We start from the raw sequence: 17,608 nt of genomic DNA on the forward strand, positions 1-17,608 counted from the left end.
TTTCCTGTCCCCCTCTCCCTTCTCTTCCCCCCCCCCCCCCCCGCAGTCTTCAATCAGATAATGTATTTGGAGCTGGAATGGTTTTGCCCTGTCTTACTTATTTTTATTGTATCCTAGAGCTATTTGCAGGAATAACATTCTTCCATCCACCTCAGTCTTTTAAATTTAAGCATAGTTCAGCTTTGTGCTGAGGGAAATTCTTTAATTAGTATTTTACAGTCTATTCCCAAACAGTCATGGAAATAGAAATTACCTTGATTGATGCAATTGAGATACTGATACAGAAGCTGTTATTTTCAGTCACTCAGTTCAGCACTAATCTTACAAGCACTTATATACTGCTTTATGTAATCCAATAACAACCTTAACTTGCCAACACCCATGCAGGTAAATAAGTTTTATTATGATTATAATAATGAAGTTAAGGGACTGAGGAAGTTAAGGTAAATTTTCAGCAGGGCTAAAGCCCAGCATCTCTATTTGTGAGCACAGTGCCTCCTGGAACTGTTGTGGAGGCAATGCAACGTCATACCAAATCCCAACAGGGAGTTGTCCAATAGCTGGAAAGAAGGGTGGCCTTGTTCTTAAGGCATTGGACTAGTCCTCAGGAGGTATGGGATCAGTTTGTGGCTCTGCAACAGACTTCATGTATGAGCATGTGCAAACCACTTGGTCTATTTGTTCTTCAGTTCCCCATCTGTAAAATGGAAATAATAATACTTAGGTTCTTCAGCCTACTGACTGTTCCATAATAATTGGTTCTATGTCCATGCACAGCGTTCAGCATAAAAGAGCCCTAGTCTCAGTTGGCCTCACTCGTGAGGGCTCTTTGAGTGCCCAGGACTGAGAGTCCCCTTGTTACCCCTGCCTCAATGAAAGAGAGACTTACATGTGCTTCACTGGGTGTCAGCTTGCTGGTGCCTCCAGTCTGTTAGCCACCCAAACAATCTCCTCTGAGCTCTGCTGGCCCTTGCCTTGCAGGTTAATGATAGATGTACCCCAGTCCCTAGACCCCTTTGAAATATTCCCTGTAGTGTCCTGCTCCTTCTCAACTGAGCACTCAGCATAATATCAGGTCTCTTATCCCCAAGGGAACAGTGTACAGTGTACATATATACAGTGTATATATACTTTATAGAGTATCTGTACATACATTTCACAACAATATTAATGAGAATCATGACCCTGACTTTCATTTAAGAAGTCACATGATATTCTTCGGTGAACCAGACTCAGGATATTCTTGTCATCCCCTTTACTGGTTGACATTGAGGGGCCCTTAGGGTCACAGCATTCACATCAAAAACTTGATTATAAAAGAGTAATGCTCATCCAATCAGGGAAAAGAAACAGTATCATGTTACTAATGTGACCAATCACAACTAAGCAACATAGCTCAAATTAAACAAACTCACAAAAATTGTGTCAAATAACTTCCAGCCCTTTGAAAGTGAGGAAGTATGGTAGGGGATGGTCCCGTAGTTACGAATGAAGAAATCTGGATTGAATTCTCTCCTCTGCATCAGAATGCCTGTGTGACCTTGGGTGAGTCACATAGGCCCAGATCTTCAAGAGTATTTAGATGTTCAATTCCCATTGAAGTCAATGGAAGATAGGCTCCTAAACACCCTTATCTCCTATTGACTTCAGTGGGAATTAAACACCTAAATGAAGATGTGGACCTTAAAATATCTGTTCTTCTGTTCTCCATTTTCTGAAGGGGCAATAGCACTTTTGTGCCCCACAACAGTGTTGTGAGGATAAATGCATTAAAGATTGTGAGGCACTCAGATAAAGAAATTTGTGAAAATTGCAATCTGATATTCCATGAACAGTAAAGAGGTAAAATTTGTTAAATTAACCATGTTGCAGATTGCTTGCTAAATGACTCTTGAAGGAAAGCAGACTCCAACTGAGCAAAACACCGAAGAACCTGCTTAACTTAAATAAAGCCCATGAATATTCCTATTGTTTTCTATTCTAAAGTCCTAATGACTTCGTACTTAAATACTGTGCTGAACAGTGGCCTTAAATTGCTCCATACCTTTAGAGTTATTCAGAAGTTTCTGCACTTCAAGGTTATGTTTTGTTCTCTCAGCTTTGCTACTTTTGACACTTCTATTCAGATACCAGGAAAGAGAGGTGCAGATATAAGTGCAAAATAAGATAAAGATAAAAGAACAGTGTATAAAACCAATAATGGCTTTCTGTATGTTCTGTAATAACTCAACACTTGCCATACTAGATCAGACAAATGGTCCATCTAGTCTGCCATCCTGCCCGCAACATTGGCCAGTACCAGAGGAAGGCACAAAACAAACATAATGAACAATTTAGGAATAACATCCTGACAAAGACACTTTTTCCCCAACCCTCCTCTGTTAGTGGTTGTCTTACTAGGAGGGTTTCTATCCATTATACATTTTTATCCTGTGTTTTATAAATGTCCCTAAAAGGTGACTAAGCTCTTGGACTCAAAGGTATCTTATTACAGTGAGTTCCACGAGTGAATTAATGTTGTACAAAAATTCTCATCAGTTTTAAATTTGTTGCCTTTAAGTTACTCAGTAGAAATTTCTCAGCATTTCTCTACCTTACACCCACCAAGACACCAAAATAATCTTCAGCAAAGTAAATGGAACAATGCTTCACCACAAAATTCTCTGCTTCCAAACAGCTTGCCAGCTAATTCAGAGTCAAAAAAGAGATTCTTTACCAATTCTATAGGTTAGTGGGATGTAAACTTCTAGATTCTTCTTGATACATTTTTGTTTAACTAGAACCAAGGTTTTCTCTTTCGGTGTCCTGTAGTAACATCACTTTATCTCTTAAGTTGAACAATAGCATTTTGACAGAGTTCTGTCATTTGCCTCTGCTTCCTGTTTGTTATCCCATAAGCGCCAACTGATGGAATAGTCAGGTGCATTTAGCAGCAAAGCTTCTGGCAACCCTTTTTTCCCAAGGGAGCCTGTTAAATTGCCCCTCTGCTAATTTTCTTGCAATCCAAGAATTGGCAAATTGGAAGCCTGCACCTGGTTCTCAATTTGCATTATGGGAGCAGAATCCACCCTTTTCTTTTTGATGAGTTCTGAAGCCTGAACACATTCCTCCATTTTATTATTTTTGTCTTCCAAACAGCTCTCATTCCAAGAGGCTGATTTGCCTGAGCTGTCTCCTCTCCCTCCAGAGAATTTATAAGTGCATTTAAAGTTCTAGTTTTATTACTCAAGGCTCTAATACTTTGAACACTTTTGTCCATTTTCCTCCCTATTTTGCTAATGTGTATTGCAAGAACAGTCTCTTTTGGGGGGGGGGTGGTCTGATGACAGAACTAAAGTGAATAAGGGCTGACAAACAGTGTTTGTGAATAAGGGTGCTGGGCCAGTAATATACAGCAGATACAATATTCAACAAAGTTCACCAGTATTCAATGAACAGCTTGTCTGCCAAATACTTTTTATGGTATTCTGCAAGTATATTATTCAATGAGTGCTACTGAAGTTTATCACAACAGATTCAACTAATAACATTTTTTCCTGCTTTCTGACCAGCTTTAGTAAATAACAGCCATCCTGCTCTATGTTTAAAATTAAATTTTCTTGGTAAAGAAGACCAGGATATGGGGTGGCAGATTATTTCACACCTGCCTACAGCAGAGCTTTCATCTTTCTCTGAACCTTCTGGTTCTAGCTACTGCCAGAGCCAGGGTACTGGACTGGATAGATCAGGGCAACCTTTGAGAAATGGTGTGTCAAGTCTTCATTTATTTACTGTAATTTAAGGTTTTGCGTGCCAGTAATACATTTTACATTTACAGGAGCCGGTGGACGGAAACCCAGACTGGCAGCAGACAGCGGGGCCGGCGACCGGGACCCCACCTGGCAGGGGCTAGCGGACGGAACCCCAGACCGGCAGTGGGGGCTGAGCCACTCGGCCTGCTGCCGGTCTGGGGTTCCGTCCGCCGGCCCACTCAGCCTGCTGCCGGCCTGGGGTTCCATCCATCCAGGCCGGCAGCAGGCTGAGCGGGGCCGGCGGCTGGGACCCCAGCTGGCAGCAGAGTGCCACTAAAAATCAGCTTGCCACAGGTTGCTGACTCCTGGGGTTTGATCCAGTATGGCAATTCTGAACTTCCTAAAGGGATTACCTTAATTGTTTTCAAAAGGATGGTGTTTTAGGACTTGTTTATATTGGGATATCCAGGAAAATGAATCTGAATTATCTAAAGCTGTGAATTTGAAGTGGTTTCATTAAACAACATTAAAACCCCATGTGGATGCTGTTGTTGAGAATTAAGATGGCCTTCATTTTGGTTTAGCTTAGGTCATTTTGAAAGTAAATTAAATTCAGCTGAGTTAAGGACACCTTAATTCTAAATGAGGGTGTTCACACAGGGGTTTAATGCAGTTTAACTACTCCACTTTGTATTCACAACTTTAATTAATTTAGATCAATTTTCCTGGATGTTCCCATGTAGACAAGTCCTTAGTTAGGCTTTGGGTTTTTGCAGTGTTCAAAAGGTACCATATGTTGTTGCTGTTCAGATAGCTTTGACAGCATGAATGAAAGCAGAAGAGCCAAACTGTCATTGGTAGATGGTAATGGATGAGAATTCCATTTATATGCAGAGACATCAGCTGATTCATTACTCTTACACTACAAGGAATGAACTTTTGAACTGAGGGTGTTAACTATGATTGTGCTCCTGCCTGTACTACTGCCCCAAATGAAAAATGCTTTTAAATTCAAGAGTGCCTGGAAGCATCACTACAGTTATAGTTGACTGAACATATCTATAAGTCTTTATTTTGTCAAGGGTTTACAACTAACTATTTTCTTTGTACAAAAACTAAGGCATATAAAATCTCATCTCAGCAGTACTTTCTGCTTGTCTTTATTTTGCAGTTCTTGTCTCCCCTCCCTGCCTCCATCTGTGCTAACACTGGTTCATCGTAGATACTACTTTTGTACTCATACATAGTTTTGATTTTTAAAATTAAATGTAGCATGCTGAGGAGAGCATGTAGCATGCTGTTTCCTTAGTAGAGAGGAAACAGTCTAGTGGTTTCATCCAGTGACTGGTAGCTAGATTGCCTAGTTTTTATTTCTGACTCCTGCACCAACTTGATATGTTTATCTATCTATAATTAACATGGGTACCATGAGTGTTAACTACCTCACAGGGATATTTGGTGGCTTAGGGGATGATTTTTCAAAAGCATTAATGAAAATGAACCTCCATCTCCCCCTTAATTGATATTTGTAAAGCATTTTGAGCTCCTTGGATGTAGATTCGGGCAAATAGTTAATAATTGCATGTCTTTCTATTAGATCATGATAAGTTCATGGGCAATTTCTCTCACATTCTTTCATTATTCAGATGTACTTGCCAAATAACTGCTTTGAATAATTCATGATCTGCAGATTGTTTTCAAGTAATTTATTACAAATATTTAAAATGTGCGTGGTTTTGATTACACTCATGGGTCAGACAGTATATTTCTGTTTCCAGATCAGAATTAGGTTTGTCAGTTCAAAGCCTCATGATTACAAAATCAGAATGAATTTTCTTCAGCTATTCTGCAGTAAGCACATAACATGCACTCTCTCCACAAACATTCCTGATGTTAAACTCATTTGCTGCTATATTTACAGGAAATCAAAGGCGCGCAAACATAATTAAGCCAAAATCATTTCCAATTTTGAAAGAATATTCACAAACAAATTCTTAGCCATCTTTGTCTGCCCTTATCACCTTTCGTGGAATATCAGTGTAGGTATGTTCCTGGGGTGACTTGACAGAAAGAAAGCAACAGTGACCAGTTGGAGTTTTTTCAGTAGGAGTAAAAAATCAAAACCAAGTTCCCAGAAGCAAAACACACACACATACACACACATACACCACCCCCCTCCCCAAGATTTCCCAAACAAGGGAACTTATGTTGTTGTTGGGACCCCTTTGTGTCAGCTAGGCTGCTGCAGGGGAACTGCAGAGGAGACATATGCTGAGCCCCATTGATTCTATGCTCCCTCAAAACTTTATGGAGGCCATTAAAGCAGTGGTACAACTTAGAGCTGACCTAGCTTGGGCTGGTGGCTGAACTGGCCCACACAGCACCTGAATAGGCAAGTTGCAATCCCAACTTCCCTCTGTGCAAGTGTGAGTCTGCCCCACTAAGGTTCAGAGACAAGACGGGTGAGGTATTACCTTTCAGTGGACCAGCGTCTGTTGGTGAGAGACAAGCTTTTGAGCTTCCATCAGGAGCATAGATACCAGAGCCCACGCACTTAGCATCCAGGCCCACCCCCTAGCCCCACCTCTGCTCCGGCCCCAGTGCTGACCCAGCCCAGACCTGGAGGACACCACACTTCGGGTGCACACACCCCCGGCCCGACTGGAAGGGGAAGGACAGCAGCAGAGTGCCTGACAAGTGTGCCGTGCACGCACGTGTACCTCAGCAGGAGGAGGGTGACTGGCCGAACCGGCAGCAGCAATCATCAAAAAACGTAGGCCTGCCACCTCAGGGAGCTGGGTCCAGTGTGGGGTGGGGCAACAGGACAGCTGCTGGGAGCCGTGCGCACAGGAGAGTGGCATCTCCATCATCCCCCCACAAGGCTGGCTGGAGGAGGTGGGCAGAGCCGGGCACCTGATCCTTCCTGCCCCTCTGTCCCCTCCTCCCCCCGTCACTGCCCACCCACCCAAAGTCGGGGCCCACCCAAATGTCTCATGCTAGCTATGCCACTGGCTTCCACAGAGCTCTTCTTCAGGTCTGGGAAATGTATTCAGAATGCCATAGCTAAATACAAGGTGAACCAGGTTGTTCAGCATTAGTAGTTAACACACATTTGAAGGGACCATTCAAGGTGAAGTGTCTTATTCACATCCTCTCCAGTCATGGGTTGGAGGGGCGTGGATTTAGTGGATTGTTGTAAAAAGCCATAAGTCCAGGCTCTCTCTAGATTTTAAGTGTCTCTACCAAAGTTATGAATTTAAGCTCTAGGGCTTGTCTTTTGAAAGTGTTGTGCAGGTTCCTTTGAGGATGAGGACTGCGAGGTCCGATATGGAGTGATCGCTTCATGAAAAGTGTTCGCCCACAGGTGATGTGATGTGTTTTTTGTCTTATTTTCTGTGTGAGTTCATTTGAGTGTGTAGTGATGTAGTTGTTATTGGGGCATTTAGTGCATTGGACACCCTATGTTGTGATAGGCATGTGTAGTAGGACCCTAGGGTTCACTCCATTACCTGGGTAATCTCAGGCATTTTTCACCTTCTCTCTCTACATCAGACCTATTTGTAGGCCTTTTCCTGGGCACCTGTGCAAAGGGGGTGGGGGAGGAGTGAAATGTTTAACCTCTTGTATACCTTGCCACACTGTTTTTATTATTTAGTGGAAATTACTTTTGCTCTGTTGAACAAAACTGAACATGAAGCTAATTGCAGAAATCTTGTAACAGTCAGAGAATCAGAGATAAACAAGCACTTACACCTGTGATTTTTCAGAGTTCTCCATAAGTGCTCAACACTCTTTGGGCGGAGCTGAGTGCCCTCAGTAGGCCCTAATGGCCCAGCTCTTCTATTGTTTAGAGCCTAAGGGCCAGGTCCTCAGCTGATGTATATCTTCACAGCTGCACTGCCTTGAATGCAATAATGTCAATTTTCTCCAGCTGAGCCTCTTTCCCTAGGTGTTTTTGTCATTAAAAATAAGTTAAATGTAGCTGAAATATTTTCAGGAAAAACACTTTACAAATCACAACCCTCTGCATGCACACAAGACTTGATGTGAACTGGAAAACACACATTTTGTTTGAACTCTGTAACTCTGATCTGAATTATTTTGAAGCCCATTTCTATTTGTAATTTTCATTGTTGTTACATCCATCTAACAAAATGACAGGTTTCAGAGTAGCAGCCGTGTTAGTTTGTATCCGAAAAAAGAAATGGAGTACTTGTTGCACCTTAGAGACTAACAAATTTATTTGAGCATAAGCTTATTTGAGCTTATGCTCAAATAAATTTGTTAGTCTCTAAGGTGCCACAAGTACTCCTTTTCTTCTAACAAAATGAGCTTCTTCCGGTGGCTGATTTTAACACCTGCAAACTCCCATGGTTTTGTAAACTAGTGATTCAAATATCTGCATTGTGTTAAAAGATGTGAGTTCATATCCTGTTAGAATGGCCAACCTAAACAAGAGACAAATAGGAATAACTTGGATTTTTCTTGGAGTTATAAATGTACAGATGGGAGCTCGGGTTAGGGAGCAGGGATTGTAGCCCTAATTTCTTAATGTTTAATTTGTCCATTGAATGGCTAATGTGTTCCTAGGTTTGAATGAGTTAAATGATAGGGAAAATAATAATAATCAAAACAAAGTTAAACTGGTTTTAAACGTTTAGGTGGGTTACTTTAAAGATGCAAATCAGATTCTTTATAACCAACCTATAACAGCTAGAGGTAATGACAGGTTTCAGAGTAACAGCCGTGTTAGTCTGTATTCGCAAAAAGAAAAGGAGTACGTGTGGCACCTTAGAGACTAACCAATTTATCTGAGCATAAGCTTTCATGAGCTACAGCTGATGAAGTGAGCTGTAGCTCACGAAAGCTTATGCTCAAATAAATTGGTTAGTCTCTAAGGTGCCACAAGTACTCCTTTTCTTTTAGATAGAGGGAATGTATTTATGATAATTTCAAACCTCTTATTACAATGATCTGATGTATAAAATTAATTTATTAAGTAACAAAGTTTTTGTCCATGAGAATATTTGTGGACTTCTCTGTTCAGCTCTCTGGAACTCTGGGTCTATGGCTGATGACAGATTCCTTCCTTAGCCTCTTGTTAAGTGAACAGTTTGAACCAGTTGGGCCCTAATCCTGCAACCACTTTTTGAATGTAACTTTACACATCTTACTAGTGTAGTCTCAATGGAATCAATTGTACTATTTATCTAAGTAAAGTTAGTCACATGTTTCTGAGACTGGTGCCTACATTTGCTATGCACTGTGTCTGTTTCCCCTACAGATGGTTTTAGGCCCAATCCTGCAGCCATTCTACTTACAGAACTTTTTTTATTATTATTATTTTTATTTTTTTACATTACATCCTACTAGAAATCAGGAAAGGAATTTAATAGAAATAACACTGGTTGGTCATTTAGCATGGGGAAATCATGGCTATATCACAAAAATAAGTGTAAACATCATAGTAAGGGAAAGTGATGGCATACTACTTCAATTAATGGCAAGTTTCAGAATAAGCAGCAGATCTGTTGAGTAAGGTGGTCCATTTTTACATGTTCTTCCTTACAAGCAGAACCACACTCACATGGCTCCTCTCATTCCCCTCGGATCCCAAAGAACTGAGATGAAATGCTGCTCTTCCTCATAAATGCTCTGGGCTGATTCTCACAAAATTCAAAATGTCTGTTGCCTCTTCTATTCCATATCTACATTGATTCTCTTAGGCAAACAGTGAGAGACTCTGGGCTCAAATGCCAGTGATAGATCAACTGTAACTGTCTGAGTTTCTCTCAACAAAAGTCAAATATTCTTCATTTTATAAATAAAAATTATTTTAAACCATTGAATTATATTTGACACTTTTAAACTATGTAAAACCTCACCCCGTAAGTCTTCTGTATAGAACAATATTTGTTAAAGTCCCTGGAGGAGAAAGGGATGGGATGGGCTGACAAAGCAGGGGAAAGATTTTCTCAAGTGTTCATTGCTGATCTAATGTTGCTGCCATTGTCAATGAGAGTCTTACCATTTACCAGAATTAGGTCATTGCTAAGTACTTCCAGAAATTCTGCCATACGTTTTTTAATAATGAATCCTAAAAGTCATTGTTTATGTCACAGAAATCATGGCCAGGACAAGAAAACAGACCTAACAATAACACTAAGAATAATGTTGCACTATTGTAATGCAATAATTTTCTTCCTAAACTACACACAGCACTAGTAAAAGGCACTTCTGAATGGAGGGGAGCAACAAGAAAAATGGCACCATGCACAAAAGTGGAGGGTGTGAGGGGTGAATTTTAACCACCGTCTCCAGATTATGAAAATCATTATGGGATATTTAATGCCCATACAGAGCAGATGGGTCCTTGCTTGGCTTTTAAGATCTCATCAGATGGTATCACTTACAGTAAACTACATAGTATTCAATCTATCATCCTTGCAAGGATAAAAAGCTGAGTTCACCCTGTGAGGATCTAGTGAGTCTACGTATTTCAAATCTCATGATTTAAGGATAAAATGTTGGCTCATTGAAGTTAATGTCAAAACTCCCATTAACTTAAATGGAGTCAGGCTTTCACTCTGGAATTTTAACTGATTATTAAGACTTTCCCTTCACTACTTCTGTTTCTATTTCTTTTTCAGTGCACTTTCTATCAGTGTGAATAAAATGCATCACAACTCTTTTTTAGCTTGATTTAGCTTATGCATTATATAAATTTGATATAGAGACCAGAGTTCTGTACTCCTGTTTAAAATGGCTCCCCTTCATTTGTCTTGATATCAGAAGAACAGTTTTATGAATTGTAAAAGCAAAAGTCCCTGATTTTTTTTAAAGCTGATTTTAAAAAAAAAATCATCCTCCTTAGACTGTCTCCCTATACAATTTTTGTGACCTGAACCTGCAAACACACACTTAAGGGAGTACCTTTTAGTCCCACTACAGCCAATGCAGCTACTCAGACGAGGAAAGTTACTCACGTATGGAAATGTTTGACAGGATTTACTGTGAAGAAAACAGTTTTCTCTTAAAATGGCTGCTAAAGGCTCTGTGAGGTCATTGATAAGAGATTCAAGTTCTTTCTGTCTCAGAAGCCCAAAGCAGAGTAACCCTTCAAAATAGCTAGTTAAAATGGTTAGTCTTTCCTCCCACAAAGTTTTATACATCCAGGTTTTAATTAAGAGCATTAATGCTTCATTTTTCTCAGACGACTGTGCTCAGATACCTTCATGCTAGAGCCCAACTGACTGGAGAAATTGTCCTTATTTAGCTAATAGATGCATTCCATGATATAGTGCTTCCTCCATGTGACAATATTCTAGGCGATATGGGGCAAAAGTTCCTAGGAAAGGACCTCAAAAGGTATAGAGTTAGATTTGGTTGGGATAAGCACTCAAAAATTCACATAACTTGACTTGGTTTTGTCTGTAAAAGCTGGTCTGGAAATTTTGTAAGAACATGCTTTCCCTGGAAAGCTCTTGTACTTAATACTTCCAGGTAGGCTAGAAATGCTACACTATTTTTGCTTATGGTTCCAAATGGAAATGAAGAATGTCCAAAGGACCATAAAAATCAAAAATAAAAAAATAGGAGTTAACCAAAATGATTTAGTTTGAATTTGGGGTGAAGATGCAAGGACATTCTATTTTATCTATTTAACAACCCTGGAATGGAGGCATCAAATCAATCGTTTCAAGTTTCAGTGTCCTAGTCAGGATAAAACAGTCCTGTTGAATTTCTGATATAGCCAGAGTGGCATTTTCCAAAGAGCTCAACTTTCAATGGTAAAACTCCCAGTAACATTAATGGGAACAGAGCTAGGCCAACTCAGAACACTTTTGAAAATCCTATCATGGATCTTTATCTTCCAACGAACACTCTCTCCTTCTGAGTCACAACATTTTCTGCATTGTGAAAAATGCAGCTGACCAATAGCCCATTATTTGATTGCAGTTGGATCAAGCCCAACACCACTTGCAAGTTTAAAATTAAGAAAATGACCGATACTACGAGTATTTTTGTTCCTATACGTAAAAAAAGAGTGAAGGGAATAAGGATAACGCAGGAGGACAGAAAGGGAAAAGAAGGAAAAAAGGAAGAAAATGAAAATGAAAAAAGAGATACAAAACAGAAGAGGAAAGGGCTAGGAAAAAAGCAAGTGTTGATGGGATACCCTATTTACATCAAGGCACAACAGATGTGTGAATGTCTGGCTGCATTGTGCTAAAAGATTTATCTGCCCATTTAAAATGCAGTAAGGATATGTGAAAAGGTAATGGGCCAGGCTAGCATCTTTTTTGGCAGCATTTACTATCTGTCATTGAAAAGAGGATTTTTTGCAGATTAAAAAAAACACCAAAAAGGGGCGGGTGGGGAGAGAGAGAGAGAGAAGCATTCCAATATAAACAGATTCTCCATTAAGGTAGGCAAGATGGCTACTGGCAAGAGCAATTTTCTTGTACTAAACCATTTTGAAACTGTTTATAAATGGCAAGGAAAGAAAAAATCTCTCTAACATCATTCAAGCGTTCATTACCATGCTTTGAATACTGAAGCCTGACCAGTGTAAGTTTATTACCCAGTCTGCCCCGCCCTCGACATGCAGAGGACACACATTAGCCTTTGTAAACTGGCTGAGATTTCCCAAGCACTTCAAAAAACAAACCCTGTTTTAGGTGGGTTAATTATGTTGACAGGAAGAAAAGGAGTACTTGTGGCACCTTAGAGACTAACCAATTTATTTGAGCATAAGCTTTCGTGAGCTATAGCTCACTTCATCGGATGCATACTGTGGATGAATACTCTCTCCCATTGGCACAGAGTGGCATTATAGGCTCTCTAGTGTCGACAGCCTCGGGCACTGATGGACAGCACATGCAGTGTCTTCTGCTAAAGCCACGGGAAGAGTCCAATGTATATTATCTACCAAAGATACCTGTATGGCCCCCCATAACAATAGTATATGATTGCCTCACAATCATTAATGTATTTAGCTTCACAACTGCCCTGGCAGTAGGTAAATATGATTATCAACATTTTACAGGTGGGAAACTGAAGCTAAGTGACTTCTCCATGGTCACACAGAAAGGGAGGGTAGGGAATTGAATCTGGATCTTTGGCTGGCATTATAACCACTGATCCATCCTTCCTCTTCCCTCATTCCTTCCCTACCCCTCACTGTGGTTTGCTAGCCAGTGCAAGAGAGGAGATGAGTTATATTCCCACCTATATATACCCCCTGGTGACACTGTGTCTGAAAGCCTTATACTCATGCAGGTCAGGGACTGGGATTGTGGCTTCCTTTTCCAGAGGAAGAAAAGGCCAGTTTATTGCTCTTTTCTCATCAGGAGAGGATTATTTAGTGTACTAAAATTCATCTTGTCAAAACTGCTTATAAATACTGAGGAGGGATTTTTTCCCCTACTAGTAATCATGAAGTCAATAAGACTTCATTCACTCCCCTTGTCAGGTAGTGTCATTTTCATTTGTCATTCAGGCTCATGTCAGCAATCCTCTCCCTCTTTTCTTGTCACTGGTCGTGTCTCGCATTTCACGGTCCCCGATTCTCATGTCCTGTTTTTGTCTGCATTGCCCTTAGCTTTAAATCAACCTTGTGGAAGTGGTATGTTCTCTTCTTCCCGCATCTCTTCAGTTTCTCTTCTACCACAACAACACTTTACATCTATCGGATGCCCCAACCTTCTGATTCCAAACCATACCCATTTGAGTTGAGCTCTTTCATGATGACATTCTTCTGCTTTCCTGTTTTTATTATTTTTTTTCAGTCCAGGTTTTATCCACTTTAATAACAGTAAAAAGAAAAGGAGGACTTGTGGCACCTAGAGACTAACAAATTTATTTGAGCATAAGCTTTCATGATCTACAGCTCACTTCATCAGATGCATTCTTAGGTGCCACAAGTTCTCCTTTTCTTTTTGCGGATACAGACTAACACAGCTGCTACTCTGAAACCTTTAATAACAGTATTATTCAGGTGACATTTCACGGCTCCCTATCCAGAGCCAGAGTAATCAGAGTATACCCATCCCACTACTAAGATGGAATACACCCCACTGTGTGAGGGAGCAGAATAGGGTCTCCTAGGCATCACCGATATGGGGATTTGGGGCCACAGAATCAATGTAGTCTTAGGTCTTCTGCACACCTCCTGCAGCTTGCCCCCAAATTCTCCTTTTGCTAGTCTATTCACAACCTGTGTGGAGCCTACCTCTGTCTCTGCCTGCAGTCATCTCTGGACACCCCTCCACAGGTTTTAAGTGGTGTGCAGGGCCTGATGCCTATGCAATGATTATCATCTAACATTCCATTGACTTGGATGGAATTTTGTAATTGAAACTCCTTTTAGAAATAGCACAACAAGCGTGTATTTAAGTTCTTTTAACTCTGTATAATCTGCTTCTGACTCATGTTACTCTCAGATGGTGTTGTGGCTGGTTAGGTGAATGTATGGGACTCCTAGAAGTGTAGATCACTCTGCATACGCATTACAGCGGTACACCTACTGTAGTACAGTGGGTCACTTACATTTGGGTGCTAATAGTCTTACCATGCCATCAAGTTGCCCCAGGCTCCATCAGCTACCCATGCCCTCAAGCTCAGCATCAGGCGGACTTATCTAAGGTACTTGTATGGCCCCCGACACCATAGTAAATGAAGGCCCAACAGTGGCAGCCTGGTGAACTCAGTCTTGCTGCCACTGGCTTTCATGCCAGGCCTGTGCTTGGTGACACATAATCTGCAAACAGAAATATTAGCCTATTGGGGTTCAGTGGCTAACTAATCTCTGCTCTCTGTGATTTGCTTTTGCAAACATGATATAGGGTTTCAGATTTCTTCCATAAATATTACATGGGCCTCAGAAATTATTCATAGCTAGTCTATTTGAATTCAGAACCATTTGGAAGAATAAATGTGCTTAATACTTTGGAAGTAATTTTACTTATAGCAAGACAAATTTTTTTTAAAAAAATGCATTGTATACGTTTATCATTGCTCTAAAAAATAAGAGGAAAAAATGATGGAAGGGAAATGACAAACAAGTTCCAAGCATGATATAAAAATGCCTGAAGTTGAACAATCTCAGTGTACAGAGAACTGGAATGATTCTAAAGAAGGATTTGGCTTGCTATCTTCACTGTAAATATTTTTAAATCATCTTGGGACTATATGGTTCTGAAAATGAGATTGCAGGGAAGTTAAAGTCACAGTAGCAGCCTGTAAACTTCTGATCCTTCATCTGTGAGTCTGGCACAGTCACAGGAAAGTCAATCCCTTGAAGAGGAGGTGTACGTAAGTTCAAGAAAAACATTAAAAGGGTATTTGTGTCCTTGCATTTAAATTTTCAGTTTTGTACTGCTAAGAGCAGGACAGTGAACAGTGTGCCAGATTGGAAACAGGAGATAAGGGGTCTGGTTATCCATCGGATTGCAGCTCCTTTACAATGGGCTAGTAGGGTGGAAATAGCGCCTGGGGAATACTTCCTGCATAAGAGAGATTTCCTATGTAGAAAAAAAATGTCAAGGGATTTTTTGAAAGTTTGAATAAAATCCTTTTTGCTGTTTCTGAGTCACGAGACAAGGGAGAAGAACTCATTCTCCCAATGTAAGAAATTGTTCTCATTGTTTGGGGGAAGTGGATGGGCACAGAGCAGTAGTAGGCTACTCAAAAATGGCTCACCCCTTTACAGTTAAAATGTTACATGTGCACAACCCATAAAGAGAAGAATGTGCTTTGAATAGTCTAAGAATATTTTGGTAGAAAATATAAATGTTTGAAAATCCCCTACATTAGCTTTTAAGTGTCAGTCTTTAACATGGCTCTAGCAGCCCCTAGGCAGCGATTTAAGGGCTCACTTAAAGGGGCTGAGCACTTTTGCCCTGATCCAGGAAAGCACTTAAGTACGTGCTTAACTTTAAGCACAAGTAGTCCTATTGCCCGACCAGTCACCTGCTGGAATAGAGCCACTGTGTTCAGCACTTTGCAGGACTGAGCCCTAAAGTAATGGAAACTAGGAACTCCTGAGAACATATTTCATCTCTACCATTGACTGGCTGTAATAATACTGATCTTAATTCTTAAAGAATTAAAGGAGGGTAATGTAATTAATGCCAATCAGCATGGGTTTATAGAAAATGGATCCTGTCAAACTAACTTGATATATTTTTTTAATGAGATGACAAGTTTGGTTGATAAAGGTAATAGTGTTGATGTAATATACTTAGACTTTGACTTAGTACCACATGACATTTTGATTTAAAAAAAACTAGAATGATATAAAATTAACATGGCCCACATTAAATGGATTAAAAACAGGCTAACTGATACGTCTCAAAACATAACTGTAAACAGGGAATTCTCATCGAATAGATGTGTTTCCAGCGGGATTCCACAGGGATTGGTTCTTGGCCCTATGCTATTTAACATCTTTATTAATAACCTGGAAGAAAACATACAATCATCGGTGATAAAGTTTGCAGATGACACAAAAAATTGGGGGAGTGGTAATAATGAAGAGGACAGGTCACTGATACACAGCAATCTGGATCAGTTGGTAAACTGGATGCAAGCAAAATATATGCATTTTAAATTCAGTTAAATATATACATCTAGAAACGAAGAATGTGAGCCATAGTTCCAGGATGTAGGACTTTATGGTGGAAAGCAGTGACTCTGAAAAAGATTTGGGAGGTCATGATGAGTAAGCAGCTGAACATGAGTTCCCAGTGCAACTCTGTGACCAGACAAGCTAATGTGATCCTGGGATGCATAAAAAGGGAAATCTTTAATAGGAGTAGAGTGGTTATTTGACCTCAATATTTGGCACTGGTGTAACCACCACTGGAATACTGTGTGCCCATAATTCATGAATGTTGATAAATGGGAGAGGGTTCAGAGAAGTGCCATGAGAATGATTAAATGATTAGAAAACTGGCCTCAAAAACCTCAATCTATTTAGTTTAACAAAGAGAAGGTTAAGCAGGTACTCAGATTACAGTCTGAGTACCTACTTGGGGAACATATATTTAATAATGGGCTCTTCAATCTAGCATAGGAAGGTATAATACGATCCAATGGCTGGAACTGACAAATTCAGACTAGAAATGAGGCATAGATTCTTAAATGTGAGAATAACTAATTGTTGGAACAATTTACCAAGGGTTGTGATGGATTCTCCCTCTCCATCACTCCATCTTTAAAGCCATATTTTCCATTGACCATCCCTGTGGCCTGCGCCACTTCCCACAGCTCCCATTGGCCAGGAACGGCGAACTGTGGCCACTGGGACCTGTGGGAAGTGTAAACAAACTGTCTCTATGCCTGTGGACGATCAATGTAAACAAACTGTCTCATGGCCCGCAAGTGCATTACCCTGACCGGCCGCATGCAGCCCGTGGGCCGCAGGTTGCCCACCACTGATCTAGATGATCACAATGGTCCCTCCTGGCCTTGGAATCTCTGAATACTTCGTATTTAATAGATCTTTTCAAACACTATTTAACCAGATCCTGAGACATCTGCAGGCAAATACTATACTAGTATTATTCGTATTTTAAAGATGGGGAAACTGAGGCTCGGAGTTAGGCGGCCACACGGTTTGAACGTTAGGAGCAAGATTTGAGCTTACGTCACCTGAATCTAAGTACACCGGAATGTAGAACATCCAGTGCAGGTCATTCAGTCCTACATATTCTGACTTTGTGGGCCCATTGGAATGTCTTGGTATCCCAGTTTACACACCCAAACACAGAGGCTCCCTAAATTAGTGAATACTTCTGGAAATTTTGGCATAATCCTGTATGTCAGTTACACCACTGTGCGGCCACTGCAAAGGAAAGACAGGGGCTAGCAAG

At 40.5% G+C, this 17,608-nt stretch overlaps 1 long non-coding RNA gene across 1 annotated transcript in view; it reads right to left on the reverse strand.

Moving 5' to 3' along the window:
* Positions 1 to 517: 517 nt before the first annotated feature.
* LOC140908327 (uncharacterized) overlaps positions 518 to 17,608 on the reverse strand; it is a 54,894-nt gene continuing 37,803 nt past the window's right edge. Inside the window, exon 3 of the long non-coding RNA XR_012157836.1 lies at positions 518 to 697. This is a non-coding gene — a long non-coding RNA (uncharacterized lncRNA). The remainder of the gene's footprint in view (positions 698 to 17,608) is intronic.

The sequence above is a fragment of the Lepidochelys kempii genome, chromosome 3 (genome assembly GCF_965140265.1).
Source record: "Lepidochelys kempii isolate rLepKem1 chromosome 3, rLepKem1.hap2, whole genome shotgun sequence".
In the NCBI taxonomy this organism is placed as follows: domain Eukaryota; kingdom Metazoa; phylum Chordata; order Testudines; family Cheloniidae; genus Lepidochelys; species Lepidochelys kempii.